This window comes from Felis catus, chromosome A1, assembly GCF_018350175.1.
Source record: "Felis catus isolate Fca126 chromosome A1, F.catus_Fca126_mat1.0, whole genome shotgun sequence".
NCBI classification, from domain to species: Eukaryota; Metazoa; Chordata; class Mammalia; order Carnivora; family Felidae; genus Felis; species Felis catus.
This window is the reverse complement of record NC_058368.1, coordinates 104,547,549-104,572,544: the sequence shown is the minus strand read 5'-3', so window position 1 is coordinate 104,572,544 and position 24,996 is coordinate 104,547,549. Positions and strand designations below refer to the sequence as shown.

Here is a 24,996-nt window from a genome sequence, read left to right as displayed (position 1 = left end):
GAAACAGGCTCCAGGCTCTGAGCTGTCAGCATAGAGCCCGACACGGGGCTTGAACCGTAGAACCACAAGATCATGACCCAAGCTGAAGTCGGACACTTAACCGACTGAGTCACCCAGGTAACCCAAATAAACAATTTTTTACAAAAAAGAAGGGGGTGAAAAGACAAGCAATGAATGCAAACTGATGCAGGGTGTGGAAGAATTTCAGGACAAGGAGTTTCCTGGCTCCCTGAACAGCCAGGAGAGGGACATTAGCCAGGATACCAGCATTAGAACAAGGCCACGAATGAGACTCACAAAGAGAGCAACGGTGAGAAGCCGGGCAGACAAACACAGGCCTGGAGTGTGCCAAGCCCAGTGGGAAGAGCAGAGCAAAAGGTACAAGGCCAGGCCAGTGACCAGGCAACAGAGGAGCAAAACAAGCGAGCAGGAAGACAGAAACAAACTGCAAGGACAAGCAAGCACTTCCTGCTCAGCCCGCTATGGTTCTTCAGCTACAAACACTACCCCAGGGCATGGGGCAGGAAATCCAAGCACCCCGCCAAGGGATGGGACATGAAGAGGGCACAGGGGCCGATGTTCTTCTCACTCGGATTGGTGTCCAGGGTCATCTAATTCCAAACCTGGGCATCTACTGAACATGAAATGATGAAATTCTGCTGAATTCACAAAGCCCTCTTAAGAAAGGGGGGGAGGGCATAAAAAATTCTGTATCTATCTCATTTTGAGGTATTCCTTTAAAGATTTCCTTTCAATGATGTGACAATGAATGGTTATGTTGTACTATGAAATCGGGACAGCAGTTATGTAAAGGAGGCAAAAATTGCTTCATTAAAATGCATGGAGGGAGAAGCGATGGATTATAGTATAGATCATGCTACAGATGAGCAGATTACTGAGCACCAGGCACACAAGGGAGACAGATTAATGAAAAATAAATAAAGGGGCTTCAGAAAAGCAGCATGAAGCTGAACACTGGTCTGCTGCTTATCACAGACTGTAAGCCCAAATGTGTGTGGCAAAACATTTCTTTTCATTTGGAATGTTGACTTGAAAGTTTATGTTATGTGCTTCTTTCCCTATTCCTCCAGTTTATTTATTTATCTTTTGGATAATTAAAGATAATTTTGAAAACTAGGAAGCATCAACACGGTAGAATATCGAAGGCAGGGTGCTTACCCTGGAAAAATGTCAAGGGTATGGCGCAGTTTTCTTAATAGTGCAGATATGAAAATTACAAATTACATAGTGCAGATACTGAAAATTACGAATAAAATAAATGATACCTCTCCTCATGGCTTTACTGTGTTTTTTGCCTGAAAACTTCCTGGATGTTGCTTTGAAGGGAAAAATCACTTAAAGCATCAGGAGAGGAATGGAATTTGGAGTCAGATGACCCAGGGTTGTAAAAGCAACTCCAACATTTATATTGTGTGGATTTGGACAAATCACCAGTCTCTTCGAACTTCAATTTTTGGCAAGAAAAAATGAAACCTGCTTTAATTAACTCAGAGTTTTCAGTGCATCTGAGATGATATATTATTTAAAAAAAAAAACAATTTGTAAAAAGCTGTACCAACATAAATTATCAATTACATATACAAACTCCTCTGAGGTTTCAGCTGGATTTGGGTTACACATCATCACTCTGAGAGATGAAGAAGAAAGCACCCAGCAATCACCTGAAAATCACACCTATCATTTATAATGTCGATACTGACAGTGAAAGACAGGTAGTGATGACTTTTAAGAATGGCATTCATTTCCAATATTTACTTAATCATTTTGAAATTAGGCTAATGATTGCTACAATGTGTGAGGTTAAACAAATCACCTCTTTTGAATTTAATAAGCTATGTTAAGTATTTACGATAATTATACATACTTCTGAGCATAGATATGCTCAATTAGAAGCTTAAAAGTTTTCAGGCAAGGAAAAATAGTTGAACTCTGTGTAAGAACTCGGAGGAAATGGTGACATATCTATTAAAGATCCAAGTGGAGATGTGGGGCAGTCAGCTGCTTACACAAGGCAGAAGTTGAGGAAGACAATGGGATTGGAGATATACATTATGGAGTCATCAGTCAGTAGATGGTTTCTGAGTCATGAAAGTGAGAGTAAGTATAGCTAGAGAAGGGGTCTAAGGCCTGAGCTGCGGGACTCACTGATGTTTCAGGGCGGCGGAGAAGATGATGATCCAGCAACAGAGACTGAGGAAATCAGCCAGTGAGGTAGGAGGAGACAAGCGTTCTGAAAGCCAAATGGGAGAAATAGTTCAAGGAGGAGGTAACGTCAATTGTGCCAAATACTGCTGACCAGTCAGAGAAGATACAGAGTAAAAGGCGGCCAATGGATCCAGCCACTTGGAGGTGGTGGGGACCTTGACAAGGGCACCTTCAGGAGACTGGGGAGCAAATGAAAGTGGGAATAGGGAAATGCTGACCTTTACGTGATCTTCCTCTTGACACTCTGATTTCCTTGTTAACCTGAGCCCTTGCATTTTAGTAAGTGGGGAGGACACAAGAGAGGTGGGGAGAGCCTGAAATAAGTTTTAGCCCTAGTATGGCCAACAAACCCAATCTCAATTTACAAAGTATCTGTAAGACAATAAAATCAGTTATAACTGAATCAATTCCCCCAACAGAAGGGACCTCAATAGACCCCCCCCACAATTACAATCTCCACATTTTCTGCACCAAATGTCCAACAGAGCTTTTCTCTGAGTCCTGAACTTTGTCACAAAACTTTGGTCTTACATTTAAACATGTATTGAAAATAGCAAAATTACTTAAAACCATAGATGTTCCAGGGGTGCCTGGGTGGCTCAGTCAGTTGATCATCCAACTCTTAGCTCAGCTCAGGTTTTGATCTAAAGGTTCAAGCCTTGAGTTCAAGCCCCACCATGGGCTCCACGCTGGGAGTGGGACCTACTTAAAAAAAAAAAAAAATAGATGTTCTGGAAAATCTGAAGCATATAATGACTGTACATAGAGCTCATTCTCTTGCCTCTAGGCAGATATACATCTGAACCTTTGTGAATATTTAATAGTTAATACTGGTTTTTAACCCAACAGCATTTAACCTAACAGCTACTGTGTGTAAAGTAGTATGTTAAGCAAAGACCCTTATCAGGACCACCTTCAGTCACCGTCACCAATCCCATTGTACCATCAGAAAGCTCCAACTCAGATTCCCTGGAGAGATCTCAGTGTGGAACATTTTAATGAGTTGGGGCTTTTTGTTGAGCCTAAGAATAAACCATTAAATGTTCACTTTATTTTATTCCCACAAAATGTGTCCCAATGAAATCCTGCCTCCATCCTCAAATCTCACCCCATCCTTCACACTATCCTTTGCATTAAAATGACTGCTTGGGTTTGCCCATATTCTCTTTCACTGTGTTCCCCAATGTAATGGGTGATGTGGGAACATAAGGCAAGCTGACAGGCTGCAAACACCTCCCCCCACCCCCACCAGGTGAGATATGTGTGATATTCCTCAGGGACTCCTGGCTGCCCAAGAACAAAGGAAAGAAAAGAAAACAAATGGTTAACTGATAGAGATCACAGTCATGTAGGACCTGAATCTCCATCAGTTTACAAATGTCTTAGTAAATTACAAGAAATAGGCAATCTTCTCAGTAGTCTAATCTCCAGAAACCTATAGACTCAGTTTCCTGGAGCCCTAATCTCACCCTCCCCTCCATAGTGATGTGGGAATGAAGGCAAGAAGGAAAGGGCAGGTAAAATAAAATTTCCTTATAACCTGCAGCCCATTGACAAATACTTGTGGCAAATACAGACTACTTCTCCAGGAACCTCCTACTGGCCTAAAGTTAATACCTTACTAGAGGAAAAACAACCTAAGCTTGACAATAGCAAGGCCTCTGGGATCTTATTAGTCTTCTTTAGCATATGAAAGTCCTTCTGGAGGCCTCCCTTTTGACTTTACCTCCAACTCCCAGGTATATAATCAGTCAGTCTTCATAATCCCAGTGCCACTCTTTCTGCCCATGGGTCTTGTCCCCGTGTATTAATAAAATCACCTTTTTGCACCAAAGAATTCTTTCTTGGCCATCAGCTCAGAACGCTCATCACTCCAAAGTTCCGTTAAAATGATTACCATTCCTGTAATTTGTCTCCATTAGTCCTTTTCTCAAGCCCAACAGCCATTTTTCCCTCTCCTGTCAAACCCAGTGGCTACCGAATTCTAGGCAAAGTCCAGCTCAATTTCTCAATGATTTGATTATTCTACAGTTCTTACAAATTCAGTTTCTCCTAAAAAAAATACTAAGATGTTACTTTTTAAAGTTATTATTATTTCTCTTAAAATAGAAAATGTTGCCTTTCAAGATGTCCTTCTCAGCAAACATATTATTTATTCCACTTACAGTAAGAATTTTTATGCTCATTTTCCTCTTCAGTGAACTACTTTCTAGAATTTCCTTTCCTCTTCCCTATAATTAGTGCCACATACCACTGATAAAGGACCCACATCATCAGAAAGAAGACAGCCATAGGAACATACTGAGCATTCCCAGAGGAAAATATTCCAAACACATGAGTTTCCAATATTCAAATAAGTGGTTGCTTTCCGCACAAGAAAGTAGAAACAAATAGACTGGAAAGCTTGCTTCCTTTATAGACATTCATCTATTCAATGGTTATTTAAGAAGCAACCATTATATGCAAGATATGGAGACCCTGTTGAATACAGAGATGACTAGTTACAAAGCCTGCCCTGGAGGAACTCACAGTCTAGAGAGGAGGAAGTAGGACAAGTCTTGTTACCATGTAGTGGAGTACAGAACAGGGACAAAAAGCCTAAAGGAGGGCAGTGAGGAAGTGGCACCTAAACGGCTCTTGAAGATTAGGTCGCCCTTAGAGTGGTGTTTAGGGAGCTGAATGAGGGGAGCAAGCTTCCAGAAAAAAACTTGTGTGAGACAGGAGAGCAGCTAGGAGGGCATGAGTCAGGGCAGGGAACTAGGGATCTATTGCTCAGAAGTGTGCATGAAGGTGAGTAAGACAAGATGAAGTTGGAAAGACAGGTTGGAGCCAGGCCTTGCCATGCTTAGGACGCCAGTTGGAAGAATACGGGCTCCATCCTACAGGCAAGGAGAATCCCCCAGGGATTTGTGGAGCAGAAGAAAAGGAAGATGAGAGCATTAATGTATAGGATGGATTGGAATGAGGAAAAGGAAGGCCAATTACAGGGTTTGTCACCATAGGTGGGGCCTGGATGAAGTTGTAGGATAGCAGGGCTGTAGAATTAACAGAGGAGGGGGAGGATTTGAAGATACTTCATAGAACTGATAGAATCTGGCACTAATAGAATGTGGAAGGTGTGGGGTAGGGAGACGTCAGAGTTCACCTCGACCATGGTGGGAACTGCTGAAATGAGGATTATAGAAGAAGGGCAGATGTATGAGAGAAAATGTGTGTGTAGAAGATGCCTGATGGCTGTGCTGGAAAAATAAAAGTCTTTTAAGAAAGAATTCAGAGATGGAGGTAGGAACAAATTTGGAAATCATCTGCACAGATGTGACAACCAAAGTCACGACTTTGGATGAGATTTTTAATTGGGAAACAGTCACAATTACTGTCTATACATCACAAAGTCAAATGGTGTTTTGCTAATTACCCACTTAGGTTGATGAATGTAGACAGCCAATATCAGATCATTACAGCCTAGCTATTCTGCAGACCGAATGGCCCACTTCTGCGATCCACATCAATCAAATTAAACAAATCATTGTCAAATCTGCCCTTGGCTTTCTGCTGTGTCAATACAGCCAGTGGGCACATGTTCAAATTGAAATTGAAAACCTGATTCAAGACCCTGAAGTCCCAGCGCCAGATCTCCAGATCTCCATCACGTCAACTGTCACTCGACCATAATGCCTCACGGCAAGGCCCCCCTGTGCAGGGCGCGGGGAACTTCATGAACAGTGGACCCTTTACATGAGACTTCGTTCGGCATGACAGATAGGTTTGCCTCCATTTCAGAGAGGCAGAAACGGGATGCCCAGAGAGGTTGTAAATAACCTAGGGTCATGTGGCTAATAACAAGGGGAGGTAAAACTAAACAAGGCCTCAGACTCTAAGCAGATGGCAGGGAGGATTTTGTCGGGTGTTTGTTTTACTAAACTGTCTGCCTGACCTTTTTAAGAAAATTAGTATTATGTTCTAATTTGCACGGCTGAATGGAGCAGGAGTTTATCTGTGCCCATTGTCCACTTTTCTCCCTCGTAGCTGCTTCTTCTGCCTTCTCTGTATTACCTCACTGAAACTGATTGGGTGAGTCAACGGTACATTCACACACACATACACACACCACCTTCCTCATTAATCTCCACCTAGTAGGCCAATTTAGGAGAGCTACATCTCAGGGGACACTTAGGGTCCAAAGCGTAGGCTCTATTTCTGAGTGTACTTCTCCGGGTTCTCCGGCAACCGCACTGCACAAGCTAAATCTGTAATTTGATGTAACTTTCACCGATTTCAGAACACAGCTTCTAAGCCAAGCGTCACAACGAGTTCCAAATTTCAAAATGAAGGCCACTACTTTGTATAAGAAAAGCTCAGCGCAAATGAAAATCAAGGTGTATTTTCCAAGTAGGAAGAAGAGAAGAGCGAGCGAGAAGTAAAAACCACTTTCTGCCTTGCTCTATGCTTACAAAGCTTTACAGTATTTCTCTGTACTCTGCTGGATAGTAACATGGAAGGTTCATGATACCATACTTAGAAAAACATTTTAAAACCCAATCAGATACAAACATCCTAATGTACCTTAACTTCAGTATGTGCTGCCCTTCTACTAAGAGTCAAAAAGGAGAACCATTAGCCATTTCTTTTAGTTTGTTTGGTTTTGGTTTTGGTTTTGGTTTTGGTTTGTTTTTTATTTTATATTTGAGAGAGAGACAGACAGACAGACGGAGTGCGAGCAGGGGAGGGGCAGAGAGACGGAGACGAAATCCAAAGCAGGCTCCTGGCTCTGAGCTGTCAGCACAGAGCTTGATTGCGAGGATTAAACTCACAAGTAGTGAGATCATGACCTAAGCCAAAGTTGGTCACTTAACCAACTGGGCCACCAGGCGCCCGTCTTTTTTAAGTTCATTGATTTATTTTGAGAGAGAGAGAGTGCACAGGGGAGGGGCAGAGAGAGAATCCCAAGGAGGCTCCACACTGTCAGCATGAAGTCAGATGTAGGCTCAAACTCCTGAACCGTGAGATCATGACCTGATTCGAAATCAAGAGTCGGACACTTAACTGACAGAGCCACCCAGGCTCCCCAGCCATTTCTTAATTGTAAGAAGGAGGCTTAGTAAGACAGGTACTTAGCCACAGATGCTTCCAGGAAATGGACTGAGGAAAAAGCCTTCCTCCCTTTAACCATCTGTATCCCCTTATTGTCACTGGGATTGAAGAATCTCCCGAGGGAAAAAGACAAAACTTGAACCATCATACTATTGGAATCCAGATATAAACCACCATGTCTGATGGCCCAACTGAACGTCCGATTACAAAGAGAAGCCAAGGTGCATCAGAGGGAACATATCAGCTAGAGCACATAGTCGACATGCTACAATCCAAATTGTTTTCTATTTCCATGCAGAAACTTCAGAGTTGGTGACAAGATTGGGTGAGACATCTCTTAGACTCTTCATTTATATAAAGGGCATAAAAACAGCTGGGCTCAGCAGACTTGGGGAAAGAGGTTTCCTTTGAAGAGCACAGGGTGATGCAGCCTTTGTGTTCTGCCATTTTAGAAGGGTGGGGAATATGTGTTGCTCATCTGCAGCCTGCTGACAGGATTTTAACAGGACTACAGTTGGAGAACACACGAGCGGCTATCTGTCTCTCACTTCAAACGTAAAACAAGCTGACAAAGAAGTCAAAAAATAAGTGGCTGCACGAGGCAGCCTACACTCTCAGAGTTTGTCAAGGGGAAAAGGGGCAAACGTTTCCCACGGGCAGAAGTGGGTTGTATCAAAAGTGAATTTGACAGGACAGCTTTGGTCCTGTCCCAAAAGAGTTCCCAAAGGGGGACACAGGCCCCAGTGGAGAGAAGCTAAAGATATTGCCGGATATCTGGAGGATACAGAAGGAGTGAGCAATTGGCCGTAATGGAAATGCCTTTACTTGGGTCAATGGAGCTTCAGATGAAAGGTCTCCAGGGACGGGACTCTCCAAAGAATCAAAGCTGTCAGGCCCACAGACCACAAACCCATGAGAGAGTTTGAGTCACGTGAGACCTTTTCTGCTCCCCACCTCTCCTTCACCTCTCCTTCTTCTGTTATTATATTCTGGCCCTAGAAGGGCAGAAACACATTCTAGCTCCTGTTCTCCACCTCTGCCCAGTCTCTGCCCCCCTTCTCCCCACCAACCAGTAGTGTAACTGGGGGAGGGAGAAGATTGGACCTCAAGTGAAGGTTGGAGTGTTGATATTTTATAGGCTGGACTTTCTGAATATAGATTATGTTTGACAACCTAAAAATTTTATGCACTGTTTGGGGGGTGGGGGGGGGGAATAAATTGGCTCTGATTACCCCCTACGAGTTTTGCTTGTTCACCACATCAATTACACACATTTTCCTCCCACTTAGCCATTTGTATCCAGTGACTTATTCGGGATCTGCGGGGCTTCTGGAGAGGGCTAAAACCTAGAAACCAGTGGGATTCAGACACACACAGCCAAGTTTGATGGGCTGAGGTGGATAAAAGACAGCAAGAGGGGGTACTTAGGTTGCTATCCAGATATCACTTGAGGTCACCTTGTTCCTGAGAATTACATAAAATTGGCTGACACTCTGCCCATCTCGTGGTTAATGGAAACCCAGTCTCTTCCAAAATATCTCCGTGAGTCTCCAAAGGCTCCCCTTCTGATTTCTCCCTTCCCCAGTGAAGTTCTCAGTCTCTCCAGGCTGCTCTATTCGCTCTGCATTCTAGTTCTCCGATCTGGAGCAAACTCTTTCTCTTGATTTCCCAGAAACACCACGGGGCACAGGCTTTACCTCAGGCCATTACCTAGCAGCACCGAGCAAGCAGTAAAACAAAACACAAACACAGAACAACCTTAATCTTGTCTTTGAACATCATCTGGCCACTGGTGATGGTCTAACAGGTTGTGGTCTCGCAGTGCACTCTGGGTTAATGCCTGATTTCTCCTGGTTCCTTCTTCTTTCTCAGCTCTCCCACCCCTTCCCTCCACAAAACCCGTATTTATTTTTTATGCTGATTGGCTTAGCTATCTCTTTGTTTCAATGCCTCCTCCCAAATCATGCCCTGGGGGCCTCATCTTTGCTAAATAAAAGGCTATTTACTCCAGAGAGAAATGATGCTACTTCCTTACAAGCTGAAGCTGCCACAGTCACTTGTGGTTTTATACAGTAATTGCTTTATCTGTGCTATAAGACCCAGCAACAGGGCTGGAATTTGGAGGGGTGAAGTGATTATGGTTATACATGATGGCAGATTCCAGAACTTATTGCCACCTGAGATTTGTCCTGAGGAGAAAAACGTTCTGGGTGTTAATTGAAAATATATTAAGGGGCGCTTGGGTGACTCAGTCGGTTAAGCATCTGACTTTGCTTAGGTCGTGATCTCATGATTCATTAGTTCAAGCCCCACACCCCCACACCCCGCCCCGTTGGGCTCTGTGCTGACAGCCCAGAGCCTGGAGCCTGTTTAGGATCTTGTGTCTCCGTTTCTCTCTGTCCCTGCCCCGCTCACACTCTGTCTCTCTCAAAAATAAACATTTAAAAAAATAATTTTTAAGAAAATATATTAAAATGCTGGTGAAATCACTATAGATCCTTTGTCACTTTTTCTTGTTCCCCACCCACGCATCTCACTCCACCTCCTCCGCCCTTTACACACACACACACACACACACACACACAGGAAAGAGTTCTCTTCTTCTGGTGCCCATCAGCTGTGGCAGCCATCAGGTTCCCTGACCTTGAGGCGCAGTAACGATACTCCTGATTTATCCAACTCAGGGCAGTGGGTTTCAGCTTTACCAGCACCTATGCATATTATATCATTGAGCCTGGCCACTGCAGAGTCCGGGCACTGCCCTCTGCAGCTGTAAGCACTCCATCAGCAATCACGGCATCGCACGGCCAATCCCAGCAGAGCGCAAAAAAATACAAAAGAAAGATCCTCTTGCACTCACAGAAACCACAATGAGGAGGATGTCAGGCCTTGCGGGAAGCAGTTCTGCACCATTTTGAAAATGACATTCCTTGGGGGGGCTCTCTCCATCTTCACTAGCAGCAGCCGTGCCAACGAGAACGGAGTGGCAGGGCTGGGATCAGCAACTCTGGAAAGGATGGGACATAAAGCTCCAAGTCGAGGCTCCGCAAAAAGTGCTGAGGAAGAATTGTGGACGGACGTGATCACCCCGTGGAGGCGGGGCGGGGGGTGAGGGGCACAGTCTATAAAGGTAGGGCTTCCTTGAGTCAATAAGAAGCCAGTCAAATGGGGGTCTGCTCACTGCTATTGACATTTGGGGCTTAATCTGATGTGACTGCATTTGCAATCGGTATCTGCTAAGCCCTGAGACACCGGATTACATGCCATAAACGGCTTTTGTCTATGAGTCTATGAAATTCACAGAGATACCAGGCTGTGCTATGGTAGAATTATTCTGTGACTGTGACTCATTCTCCTGGCCATGTTTCCCAGAATGCCACTAGAAAGATTTCCACACAAAATATTAGAATAGGAAATAATACCCAAACACCACCTACGAACATTATGTCAAGTGCTTTACCTACCTTATCTCTGTCTCTCTCTTTCTCTCAAAAATAAACATTAAAAAAACAAAATTAGGGGCGCCTTGGTGGCTCAGCTGGTTGAGAGTCCGACTTCAGCCGGGCTCATGATCTCACAGTTCGTGAGTTCGAGCCCCGTATCTGGCTCTGTGCTGACAGCTTGGAGCCTGGAGCCTGCTTCAGATTCTGTCTCGCTCTCTCGCTGTTCCTTCCCTGCTCACGATATCTCTCTCTCAATCTCTCTCTCTCTCTCTCTTTCTCTCAAGAATAAATAAACATTTAAAAATTAAAAAAAAAAATTTAAATTCCTACCATGGCCTGGAGAGGTGTTATTATCCCTCATTTTAGAGATTCAAAAAGAGCCTCAGCGATTTTAAATAACTGAAGGTCAGACAAGTGATGAACTTTGAAACTCCTTAGTCAAACACACGGAAATAAACACAAAACTAGGGCAAGCAGAAGATTCTGGAACATACTTCTTTATGTTTAGTCCAGGCTCCCTCGAAGCAAAGTAGGAGACAAGGACTCATGTGCAAAGGTTCTGGCAAGAAAGGTCTCTAAGAGAACACTGATGGGGGTGAGGGAAGCCGGACTGGCTAGCAGCAAGTCAGGCAAAGGTGCGATCTCAGGTAAAGACCCAGAGACAGCTGACTTCACCTGATGCCACCAGGGAGCTCCAGGGTGTAAGCTACACCTCACAGTCATCCAGGCCGACCAGAGGCACTCCCATACCTGTTGGTCAGGGCCATTCCCTGAGGAGAAAAAAAAAAAAAAAAAAAAGAAAGCCACAAGCCTGGCCACTGAAAGCAAATCACACCAAACCCACCAGCATGCACAAACAGTAAAAAGGAATCTGAGGAATCTGGCCAGAGCCCAGACATTGTCTGGTAATGCATTCAGCAGCACAGCTGGCTCTCAACCACTCGCACATCCTTGAAAGTCATCCCCGGTGAGAGTGTTTCCATCATTTGGGCTTCAGACAGACGGTGAGTACCCATAAGGAGTAAAAAGACTTAGGTCAGCCTTTTTGTTTATTGAAACTGGTCCGTGATTTGGGAGCCCAGCATTCTCAGGTTCCATAAGGGTAATGAGTGTGTGGTCAAGGAGGCGGGTTGATATGGCCAAAGGATCGTGGCCTTGCCCAAAGATGAGGTATGCTTCTCCACACATGTCCCACTGCCCGGCTCGGTGACCCTGGGCAAATCACTTCACTATGTGAGTCTCAGTTCCCCCAGAGGGAAAGGGAAAGAAAATATGCACCCCAGAATTTGCCGGAATAACCAAATGAGATGATAACCTATAAAAGTGTTTTGTAAATGGTCATGATATTAATATTAGTTATTAGTTAGCAGTGGGTTGTAGTTGGGTTAAACAGAAACATATTTCCATTCAAATGGGCTGCACATAGGCAGATATGACCATGATTAGGTATAAATTCCAGAGAAATGGAGTTTTATCTCATTCCCAAAGCAGCCTGGCTCTGCCTACTCCCTAATGTCTCTATCTAAGCCATCATCCAGCTGGAGATTAGATGGATTTGGAAAGAGAGCTGCCTTGAGCTTCAGGAAGTCCCCCAGCTCCAACCACACAAACCAGTCAGTCTCTCAGGTTTGGACCTCACTGCCTGCTCATCCCCAGAGGGGTGCACACCTCTCATACCTTCACACATACCATGGCTCTGGCTCTCCCTGCTTTCATGTTTCAAGGCAACTTGAACTCTAGAGCACTCCCAAAGAGAATATGACATGATCAACACACTGACAGGAAGGTGCAAGGGACATAATGGAATCAACATTCCCCCATTGGGCACAGCCTTCACCCAAAGGAACAGCTCTCAAATGTTGATAAAGAGCTGCTTTCAGGGTGTGCGATAGATATTTCAGCACCCAGGGCAAGAGTCTGAAAATCACACCAGACACATGATTTGGTCACATAAAGCTAACGTTGTTTATAAGAAGAACGTTTCCGCTGAGAATGATTTCCAAGTGCAGGGCACAAGGGACCTCAATTATTATAGAACGTTTCCTTCTCAACTATCTTTATGGGCAACTGAATAAGAATAGACTTTGGGATGAGAACAACGTAACTGTTACAACTGACTTTAGCATTTAACAGCCATGTGACTTTCAGCATTATCTGAACCTCAGCTTTCCCATCTGTGAAATGTGATTCAGAGTACCCTCCTCAGGAAGTCACTTTAAGAAATAAAGGGCACGGGGCACCTGGGTGGCTCAGTCGGCTCAGGTCATGATCTCACAGCTCGTGAGTCCTAGACCCGCGTCGGGCTCTGTGCTGACAGCTCAGAGCCTGGAGCCTGCTTCGGAAATTTACGTCTCCATCTCTCTCTGCCCCTCCTCCTCTCTCACTCTGTCCCTCTGTCTCTGTCTCAAAAATAAACATTAAAAAAAAATTTTTTTTGAAGAAATAAAGTGCAGGTGAGCTGCTTAGCATAGTTCCTGTAACAGTAGCATACATTCAAAAATGTTACCAACAAAATCCACAGTAATACATAAAGGGCCTAGACCGGTGGTTATGACAAAATAAAACATTTATTAGTATTATTGTTACTGTAATTATCATGCTCCTCAGAGAGCACGTCAGTGGTTTGCACTTGGTGGGCATGTGCTAAATGCCGGTCAAAGAAATGACTACACAAATGACTGCAGTCAGCAAACTTAACTCACAGAGGAAAGAGAACCCTTTTGAATTCAATGCGTGAAGAATCTCTTACCTCCTAACTATCTTAGAAAGAGCCCTGTCCCCCAGCCCAGGTTTCATGTGCTATGCTGTCACCACAGCAGCTCTTCCCTTGTGGGCCCAGGAGGAGAGCAGTGGGCAGCACAGGCAGCCTTCCCAGATGACGGCATGGACGTGAGGCCATCAGGTCAGCAGGCCTGTGAGTCATCAACCCTTTCTGTCTGGAATTGGGGCAAATGCTGTGACTACGGGGCTGTGCTAATTTACTTGGCCCCGAAGCCAGACCTACAACACCACAGGTGTTTGTGTTTATTCCTGAGGTAGCATCTACTTCGACTTTGCACGGAATATGGAGACATTAGGTATCCCAGCACTTGACGTCAAAGAAGAAAAGGGCAGAAACACAGAACAGCACCAGCAGAGCAACAGATATCCTCACTCTGTCTTTACAGCTATCCCCGCCACTGGCAGAAAACCCTTCCCTCATAGACTGTGAAGGGCAAGAACAAGGTGGATTCACCTACTCTGCAGCCTATCCCAGAGGAGGTGCTGTCTCCTTGAGCGAGGACCGAGAAAAGCCAGCGGGAAAAATACAGAACGGGAATACCTTGGGAAGAGGTGGCTTACCGTTCCATAAACAGGGTGAGGTGGCTGCATCGTCTTAGCCACACGAGAAGGAACCAGCTGGCCTGAAGTCCGATTTCAAACAGGTATCACCGGAGCATGGCTGAGGAATCCTGGGAAATGACAGCCTCCTGAGTGAGGAAGAGAAGGGAGACAATATTCACCGAATAGCTGCATGACAGTGACAGTGGTCATTTAGTTAGGACATAGGCAGGGACTCCATGCAAAAATTATCTCCTTTAGTTGCGTGATAACCCTCTCACAGACACTGTGTTAGTTTTTTTCTAGGGCTGCCATAACAAAACAGCACGGCCTGGGCAGCCTCAACAACAGAATATATCTGCTCTCAGGTTTGAAGGCTCCAAATCCAACATCAGAGTGCCAGGGGGCTGGTTTCCTCTGAGGGCCATAACGGAAAGGGCTTTTCTAGGCCGTTCCCCTTGACTTGCAAGTGTTCACTCTTTGGGTGCCTCTTCACACAGTCCTCCCCTGTGCATCCCTAAGAGTCACTTTTGTGGGTCCAATTTCCTATTTTTTAAGGACATCAGTCAGACTGGATGAGGGGCCCACCCTGATAGTCTCATCCTAACTTAATCTTTAGAGGCCCTGTCTCCAAACACAGTCACATTCTGAGACACTGGAGGTGAGTACCTCAATGTATGAATTTGCAGGGGCTGGGGGAGGTGGGATACACAATTCAGCCCCTAACAAGTACTGTGATTCCTATCTTACTGGTGAGGATTTTTTTTTATTTAAAAAAAAAAAATTTTTTTTTTAATGTTTATATATTTTTGAGACAGAGAGAGACAGAGCATGAACGGGGGAGGGTCAGAGAGAGGGAGACACAGAATCCGAAACAGGTTCCAGGCTCTGAGCCGGCAGCACAGAGCCCAACGTGGGGCTCGAACTCAAGGACCACGAGATCATGACCTAAGCCGAAGTCGGCCGCTTAACCGACTGAACCACCAGGCGCCCCTTACTGGTGAGGATTTTAAAGTCTGTTGTGTAACATAGCCAGTAAATGGAGGAGGCAGGATTTGAATTGGGGTGTGTGTGACATCAAAGTCTGTAACCTTCACCCTATGACACTGCCTCTGAAAGCTGATGAGTAGCGCCTAGATGAAGTTAAGAGTGACATCAGCTTCAGTATTTACAGGCTACGGATACGTCTAGAAGGTATGATAGGCGACGTACTGAGAAGCCCGCTTTGAAAGGCGTAATACGTACAAATCCTGCGGTTGTGGATTAATTTACATTTTGTTCCTTTGTTACTATAGAAAATTTCTCCAAGCGACAGAAAAATCTGTAATCCACCCCTGCACAGGCACATACCTGCCCTGGCTAATTAGGTAAGACACTGTTCCAAGCTATGCTCCTAATTAACAGGGTGCACTGCTTATGCCAAAACACAGGCCCAGTGTCTCCTGCAGTTTGTAACCCATCTGGTCTCCAGACCCACGCTGCCAGTGTCCACTGTGGCTGCTGTCTGAACGTCACCCTCTTCCCGCATAGGGTGGGAGGATGGGTTCATGGAGGATAAGGAGTCAACAGCACTCAGCCAATCTTCTGGACTCTGTTGGCACGCAGAGCCAGTTTCCTTCGGTGACTAATTACACTTGCTTTTTGCAGGAGGATTAATTCCCTTTTCTGCAGAGTTTTTCCAATTTCTGCTATTAAAAAGCAAATCTCAACAATTCCCCTAGCTCAGAAGGAACGGAGTCCAGTTCAGGGTGGGTCATCACTATCGCCAAAATCCACGGCTTGAAAGAGAGGATGGTTGCATGTAACAGGAAAGGTGTGTGTGTGTGTGCGTGCGCGTGTGTGTGTAGATGCATGTAATATGCACAAATACGAACATGAACCTAAAGTTTGTAATAATTACGATTTTTCTCCCTAAGGTGACTATATGTCCCTTTTTTCATGGTTGCCACCTATTTCAAAAAACCTACTAAAATAACTGTACAAGCAAATCAGATACTGCACGTTTTAGATAATAACACATTCAAAAGAAAGGAGCAGATAATTGGAGACATATTCACAATTAGACATAACTCTCTTCAAACAAAGAACGACCCCCCAGTTAATTAATGTTTGTCAAGCACTTTAGAATCATACAATTCAACAACCTAGACATTCCTACCTAAAGGTAGGGACACAAAAGGAGGGGAAAGCAGTGTAGACTGGCTCTGGGTCTGTCTTGCTCAGTTATTCATCAGATTTACCAGAGATGGGGACTAAAAACCACACACACACAAAGTAGCTGGAACTAAATTTCCTTAAAAGCTATTGCTCTGTCTCTGCTTCTCATTTTTCTTTATGAGTGAATGGGGAATAATTCTCCTGCAAATCATTTCACAGGAGCAAGAACATCAATTCTTAATTATTAATATCACAATTTGTTATTTATTAAGCATCAACAGTGCATTAGATGTTGTACAAAACACAGATAGCTCAGGGTCTTAAATCAAGCCGATTCACTCAGAAATGTGGGTCTTTACCCTTCTTTTTTTTTTGGTTGGGATTTGGGCACTGAGCTGGATAATGAGATGCCGCCTGCCTTGGAGGAAAGTGTCTCTCTAGCACTTAGGTTTTATCTCTCACCAAATAAGAGCACAGCATTTGCCTGAGAATCAAAGATTCCAAACTAGGGAATGGACCTTAAAGGACATCACATCCAGCGGCCTCTGAGCTTGCTGACCATGGGTCCACCTTAGTTTAAACATGCACCCTGTTATTTTTACAGATTCACTTATATGTTATATACATACACTATTACATCAATACATTATGATCATTACAGAAACCTACAAAATAAGAAAATGTTTAAAAAATAAGATGTAGATAAAATGTTTGAAAATAACTTTTCTATTATTTTTATTAATAGGAATAAAGAATTCTGCTCTCACTAAACAGATGCCACAGCTGATAACAGTTCTTTACTGAATAATATAATTGAATAGGAGTCATTATTTTTTCTTTGTTTCATACTTTGTGATACAGGGATTTGGTGTGGTGTAACTTTTCTGACTGCCGCTGCTTGGAAAGATGCTTCTCAAAAATACATCCATCCAAATGAGGCAGGTGGGGGGGGATGATGCATTGCTGGTCGTGCTTAGTAAATCATGGAAACTTTTTCTTTTTAAAGTAATCTCTACACCCAACGTGGGGCTCGAATTCACAACCCCAAGATCAAGAGTGGCATACTCTACTGACTGAGCCAGCCAGGAGCTCCCCTCATGAAACTTATTTTTTAAATCATCCACCAATTATGTGAAAGCGTTTGTAGAAATCTGCTAGTCAATTTCAGTTTTTTTCCTACTCTGTCATTTGTTCTTGTCAACAAATTGGAATTTACTATATTTTTATATATTTAATAAAGGAGTTCAAAATACACAGAATCCTTTGTTTTTAAATCAGTTTTGAAATTCTATTCCTATGTTTCCTAAGTTTGAGATGTCATGGCTTTTTAAAGTTTACAAACTTCTACAGCTTTGGCAACAAAAATAACATTAATGATGCAAACGTTTCCAGCCATTATTTTTAGAATGCATTCTCCATAGCATAAGTTCCTTTGAAAAAATAACTGATTTCATATTTTAGAGGAGTCAGTTATATTAGTTGACTGGTTAAAAGCTTTCACTTAAACCCCTCTTTCACTGACTAACTGAGTGACCTTAAGGAAGTCACTTCACCTTTCTGTGCCTCAGTTTCCTCATCTGTCAAGTATAGTTAGTTCCTACCATCAACGACTGCATGAAGAGTCATTAACTTAACCCATATAAAACAGAACAATGCCTGGTTCATACTAAACTTTATATAAGTGAAACACACTAAGTGCATTTAGTTTTTTTAATAGGCTCCACGCCCAACGTGGGTCTCGAACCCATGACCCTGAGATCAAGAGTCGCATGCTCTACTGACTGAGTCAGACAGGCACCCCGAGTACGTTTAGTTTCTCACAAATTTCTGCCAAGAGCCCTACTACCAACAGCTACTTGTCATCACAGGAGGTCAGTATAATTGGACACATGTCTTTTTGTAAAAGAAAAATGTACAACTTTGACTATGCTTTAATTATTTTGACCTAAGAATGCCCACAAACTTCTCTGTGACACAAAAAAGTTGTCATCGTTATTCCCCATTTCATTCAAAATATTATAAAGCTTCTGCTATTTGCAATTCTATTATTTAAGATAACACAGTCCATACATTTCTCTAACTGGGCACAATCAACTACAATGTATGGAAACATGCCAGCGCGGACGAACGAAGGAAGGCATGGCCGCGAGCTTCAGTGTTGAAGGGCTCCTGCTCACTGCAGTATCAGATGGGACACCTCAGATGCGACAGAGATTGTGTGCTTCCCTAGACACTAAATATTAGTAAGCTTTCTTCGGCTGCTCCTGCTTTTTTTTTTTTTTCCTTTTAGATAAAATGTAAATGTGAAGGAAATGTCCTCCTTCTTCTGCCCTCCACTGTGGAATCCAGGGATCTGGTCCAGTGGTTTCCCGACAGAGATTCTCCAGACTGCACCCAGAGCTGCTGAATCAGAGTCTCCGGTTAGGCCTGCTTCTCGTCCAGCTCCCAGCCTGCATTAGTCTGACAACCAGCTGACTATCTGATCTCCCCACAAGGGAGGCTCCCTTACCAGAGCCCTGATAGATGGTCATCTTCTTGAACCTTTCTAATGACAAAGAGCTTATTCCTCCCAGGGCAGCCCACCTCAGTTTTAGAGTTCTGTGGTGGTCAGAAAATGTCTTCTCCCATGTCCCTGTCATTCTACCTTGTGTGATTATTTTGCTCTCTGGTGTCACACGGAAAATGATACACAGCGTCTCCTCTCCCATTCCCCCCATCCCGCCCCTGCTCCTCCATAGACCCTTCAATCGATCCCCATTTGACTTGTTCTCTGGGATATCCTGCCATCCCACTTCCCCTCCCTGGCTGCTCTCCTACTTGGAAATGTTGCTTAATATCCCCTATGTCATCAGACCAGGTCAGGATGCTGTGGGTGGGTGACCTCCTCAGATTGCTGCTGAAGTGGCATCATTAAGGCCAAAGGGATTCATCATTGCCAGCTCAGGCTCACATGCTCTCACCATTTGGGTGCTTCATGTAGATGCACCACATATATTCCTTGGTAATAAAAATACCTTTCATAATTGAGTGGAAGCATATTCCAACCTTCATCAAGACATTCCCTGTGTCTTCACGTATAAAATATATTGGTCTACAGTGCAAAGCCCTGAAGATTTGATATTGTCTACTTTGTGTCTCTCTTTAGTCTTGTTTCATGTCGTAAGAAATATGGGATGGAGACAAACAGTAAACTAGAGTCAGGGCAGCTGGTACCACCTAGGCCCAGTTCTACTACATCAGTTTTAGCAGGACACTTACCCTTTCTACATCTTTCTACGCTCATCAGTGGCATGAGAATATGAATGCCTGCCCTTCCAACCTGAGAAAGTTTTAGCAAGAATTAAATGAGTTACAAATTGTAAAAGCCTTTTAAGTAGTTTAAACGATAATAATAATAATATTATTATGCAACCTATAGGCACTTAATAAATATTAATGGAGAAATGAAACAGACAGATAAATGGTAGAGAGCAGGCTGAATGATGGAAAGAAGGGAGGATCAGAGAAAAGATAAGAGATAACAGCAATTCAAGCTCTTGGCACCTTAAGCCAGTGTCTGTCACCAATGGTAACACAGAAAGAATCACGATGCTTTAAGTCCAGGGCAGTGTTTAATAAACGCAGGGCTTAGTTTCTGGTGAGGGATCATCTCACCCAGAATTTCTGTAGCTCCATGCAGTTAATGAGGCATCTAACAGCACCTGTTCAGATTTTACCCAGGAAGAAACGTAATGGGTAGGACACAGGAGGTAAGACACAAGGCTCACATTCATCAATGCACATTGCTGGTTTTCCAGGGACAGCAAAATATTTAACAGCTGAGCAGCAAATCCCATTTGACTGTTTAAGTAAAAGGTAATGATTAATATCAAGCTAAAAGTGTGTGCCTTTCTACATTTTTATTAAATAAAATACACTAATGGCATATGTATGAAATAAAACTGCATTTTCAACAAGGTTTTCATTCTCCTGTGAACTAAGCATCACAGGATACTTGGTTCTATGCGTTTAGTCATCCATCCATTTATTCGAACAAACATCTCTTAAGTGAATATTATGTGCCAGGCTTTATCCCACCCAGAGCAGGACTAAAAGATGAATAACCTCAGAGTCTGAGGACTAGGGCGGAGCGGGAAGGAGAAAGAGACACACATGCGCGTGCTCATGAGCGCGCGCGCACGCACACACCCGCGCGCGCGCGCACACACACACACACACACACACACACACACACACACAGAGAGAACAATGTAAATGCAATAAGATGTGATAAAACACAGACTGAGTCAGCATGCAGCAGGCTCACAGGTAATCTTTAAGCAGCGAATGAGTCAGGAGTCAGCTACAGATCAGAGAAACTACACTGTCTTGTTTCAGGAGCAAGAGATTTAACACAGGGAACTAGGTGCTAACAAAATCATGGAAAGGTCAGGAGGAGCACTGGGTCCATGCTGAGCCTGTACAGCAGTCCTAGGAGGATACTGCAGAACTGCACCCCAGGGGGAGCTGCCCTCTTGGCCACCTTCAGGAAACAGGAATCCAAAGACCCCAATGCAATGCTGGCTCCAGAAATGCACCTCATTAGCAGCTCTCCAGAGATGACAATTGTTCATTCCTGCTAAATCCTTACTGGGAGATAGACAGAAAGATAGGCAGGTAGGTAGGTAGGTAGGTAGGTAGGTAGATAGACAGAAAGATAGACAGACGATTGATAGATAGATGATAGATAATTAGTAGATAGATAGATGGATAAAGGTCTAACAGACCACCATAGCTCTTGCCATTTAACTCAGTTCTGAACTTAAGTCTTACATAAATCCACCTGATTAGCAGAGCCTGAAATCATATCTGGACCCCTAACTGCAAGGGAGTCTCTCTGTAGCTTTAGCAGTCCAGGAGCACTGAGAGAAGGTGTGAACAGGTGTGAGTGTGCCCAACTAGCACACCCAGCCCAGCGGAGAATGTAAAGATGGACAGATCACAGGGTGGAGAAGGGGAAGAGCTGCAGCTAGGAGGCTCAGCATGTGCGTGAACCTAACCAGTATTGGAAGTATGTCCCGGACGAGCTATGAATAGGACCAAGGACAGCATTTTAAATGTCACCACCTTTTGGGTTGTCATCGTTACTGACATGTTGACAGTAAAGTCAATCCACACGAGTGCAGTGTTCTGGTGAAGTAAATAGGAACTTGGAGTCGAGACACAGCAATGTTCTTCCTAGCTCTGCCACTTACAGTGTTCCTGGGATGTCACTTAACACCTCTGGCTTCATTTTTGCCATCTGCAAAATAGGGATAATTACCATGATCCTTTACTAGTAAGTCAGGAATTAATAAGAAACACAAACATCAAAACTCATAATCTTGGTGGGAGTCGTTTTACACACACTAATTGGATATTTATTTAATGGGGGGGGGAGGGGAAGCTTCCCAGCATTTGCAGAAACTTTCCTAATAATACAGTATTACAATTTTGTTCGGATACTGTTAGAATAATGGACGTCCAAACAATATTTGTTGATACGAAATAAAAATGTAAGCATCATGGAATTCAGTTTTCCTTGGAAACGCAGAGCTCTTCCCAGCTTTCCTCTCGTGGCTGGTCGTAGAAACCTGCCCCAGCACTGCGCACGTTGACTGGCAAGGTAAATAAATGAGGGAGCCAGAGCTTTGCATTGTTTACCGAGCCTTGCGCTCGGCCAAGGTGACTGCCTGGCAAGCGGAGTAGTCTTCCGTTACACAGTTTTCATGAATATGTAATTCATCTGGTCGCAATAGATGTATTTCATGCCATTTGGAAAGCCACATGTTCTTTCCTTGCAATAATGGCCTCTTCTACCCCTGTGCAGAGACGAGGAGGTTCAGCAGCTGTTGAAGGTCAAGCTACCACTGAGTTACCGAGTTACAGCACACAGACGGTGGAGACCATGTGGCATGTAAATCACCTGCAGCAGCACGGGTGACGTCAGATGGCAGGGAACTTTAAACACCTCTCTCTCCCTCTCTCTCTCTGTGTTCCCCTGCCCTCCCCCCAGACCAAGAGGAAAGGGGAATCCAAGCAAGCTATAAGAGATGATACACAAACAGATAAGCTTTTAAAACAGGTGACGAGCAGAGAAAATACAGCGAAACATGAACTGACAATACGATTTCATTGGATTTTCTGTCTCACCATCTGCATCTATGTGACAGTCAGTGAGGAAGAGAAAGGAGACCAGTGTGAAACCAGGAAGCCACAAATAACCCCAGAATTAGACCCTGGTAGGTAAAAGCTGGGAAGAGATGTCTTCAAAGCGACCATCTACCTCTCCACTGTGGAAGGAAAGAGTAATTCTGAGTTGTGAGCTTTCCCTAGAGGAATGGAGCTAGTAACATAAGTCACTGCTGTGTCTCTGTTTCTTCATTTTCACACACACACACACACACACACACACACACACACACACACTGAAGAAGAAAGAGAAATTTCACAAAGATGTCCTATGCCTTAACCAATTAACATTACAAAATAAGAAATATGACAACCCTATAATTGAATTGTCACCAGCAGTACAAGAGGGCAATGCCAAAGTTTTCTTGTCCTTATAATGAGATTTTCCTTATATTAAATGTCTTTTATTCCATCTAGCTTATGCCAATTACTCCTGTCTTGTCTCTCTAATAAGAATAACTGATGCCCACATACTTCCTATCTGCCAAAGTCTTATTATCCTTTAGTCTTCCTTTTCCCCAGAAAGTAGCTAACACTCTCGATTTCATAAAGAATCCCTTAAAATTGATTACCATTTCAAGAAGTTTCTTTGGAATTTTGGCCAACTTACTGCTATTAACAGAATGAAGTGTTTAAGTGTTAAGAATGCTTTACACCTGCAGAGTAACTAGCACAAATGGGTGGTTTATATGGCTAGGTTAAGCTGAGATTTCTTTTTTTTTCCCCCTCTGCTTTAATGTTTTTAATGTGTGGCAGCCATCGAGAGTTTGTATAGAGCTATGAGAAGACAGTCATGGCCTTAAGGGGGGGTCCAAATGTGGGTATCACAGAAGAATGGCACCTGTGACATCAGCTGAAATACTGTGTTTAAAGGGTTGTTATAAGGACTTAGTAAGGGCAGAGCAGAAATTGTGGGTATAGAAACCCACACAGGAATTATGGGAACAAAGACCATGCAGAGCTAGGGAGCCCAGCAACATGGCAGGAGGCCTCGGGTTGAACCTCACAGGCCATTCTGCCAGCATTCTCTGGTCGTCTCAGGACTCCTGGCCCTGCCATGAGTGCCTTCTCTGGGGCAGACACCCTTCCTCAGCAGGCAGGAGTCATGCAGATATGGCTTGGTTCAACGGGATACCAGGTGGTCCTCCAAGGCTCAAGAGCATGACTGTCAAGTTTACCAAGGAGGCCCGTCTGCCCTTATCAGCTAGAGAACACAATTTCTCTGGCTTACTGTGGGGGGGATGGAGGGGTCAGCCAACTCCTTCAGGGCTAAAGAAGAACATTCTCCAGCTTCTCCAACCAACAACCCAGGCAGGATTCTCAAAGCGGGAGAAGACCCTGGAGATTTCTTGCCTAAATGTCCAAATACAACATTGTATTGTATTCATAGTCTCTGGGTAATTGCTCTGCTTTTTGCTTCATTTTGCCTGAGCAGTCTCAGTGCCCGTGAAGTGCCTGCAGTACGGGTGGAAGCTTCCACAGAGGCAGTACATACTGGCCACAGACGATACCTTTGCCAGCCGAAATTGTTCCCATTCTCTCCAAGCTGCGTACAGAAGACAAAATACAAAAACATCTGCCTTATTAATTATTCTAACCATTTGCCAGTTACTTAGGTTTTCAGGAAATTGTTATGTGTTTTAAAAGCACATTCGTGTTAAACACCCATGTAAATGGAGCGCAGAAATGAACCGAAAAGGTGCCGCGTAGGATCCTCGTTCATGGAGGCAGTAGTTCTTCCCCAATGTCAACGATTTCACCCAACGGACGTTAAACTATTACCAAATCGTCTTCCCTCCCAGGCCTCAAAGACAGACGTAATTTCATACAGCTCTCAGACTTGATGGCTAATTGCAATAGTGCTGAACACAACATCTGGACTCACTACAGGAAATCATTCCCTTCGTTTTGAGAGCCGGGCGCAAACCTGAGGGAGCGGCACGTAAGAGCTTCTGCTAGTAAAGAAACGCATCACAAGGGTTTTCTATGAAGTGAAGCAGGAGACTGACAAGAAGCGAAAACTGAACTTCAGAGAACATCCTCCTGCCATCAAAGTGGTCATCTATTTGGAATGCGCAGATTTACAAGATGGTAGGGCAAGAGATACAGAACACAGGATTTTTCACTCTTTTTAAAAGTAAATTGCAAACACTTGGAGAGCCTGGGTGGCTCAGTCGGTTGACCATCTGACTTTGGCTCAGGTCATGATCTCACGGTTCCTGAGTTTGAGCCCTGCATCAGGCTCTCTGCTGTCATCACAGCTGTGTGCATGCATGCACTCTCTCTCTCTCTCTCAAAAATAAATAAACATTAAAAAAAACCACACACAAACACTCTTATGATTGGCCAAAATCATGCACGGTACTCTAAAAAGGATGATAGAAAAATTGCAGGGTAGATTTTTAATAATAATTGTATTTGCAACCTTGGTCCTATCCCAACAAGTTGGAGAGAAGGTTGACCCAAGTCCCCAGGCTAGAGACTGTGGAAATCCAATATATCTCTAAATATCTGGGTTAGAGAGAGGGTTTTACAGTCACAAAATTAC

The 24,996-nt window shown here is 43.9% G+C and overlaps 1 long non-coding RNA gene across 9 annotated transcripts in view; it reads right to left on the bottom strand.

Annotated features, from left to right (window-relative positions):
- The window catches only part of LOC102900781, a 177,585-nt gene that overhangs the window by 107,804 nt on the left and 44,785 nt on the right, over positions 1–24,996 (bottom strand). For all 9 annotated transcript variants that reach the window (XR_002157779.2, XR_002742728.2, XR_006598589.1 and 6 more), the window contains exons 2-3: positions 14,103–14,230; positions 10,178–10,324 (exon numbers count right to left, since the gene is read on the bottom strand). This is a non-coding gene — a long non-coding RNA (uncharacterized LOC102900781). The remainder of the gene's footprint in view (positions 1–10,177; positions 10,325–14,102; positions 14,231–24,996) is intronic.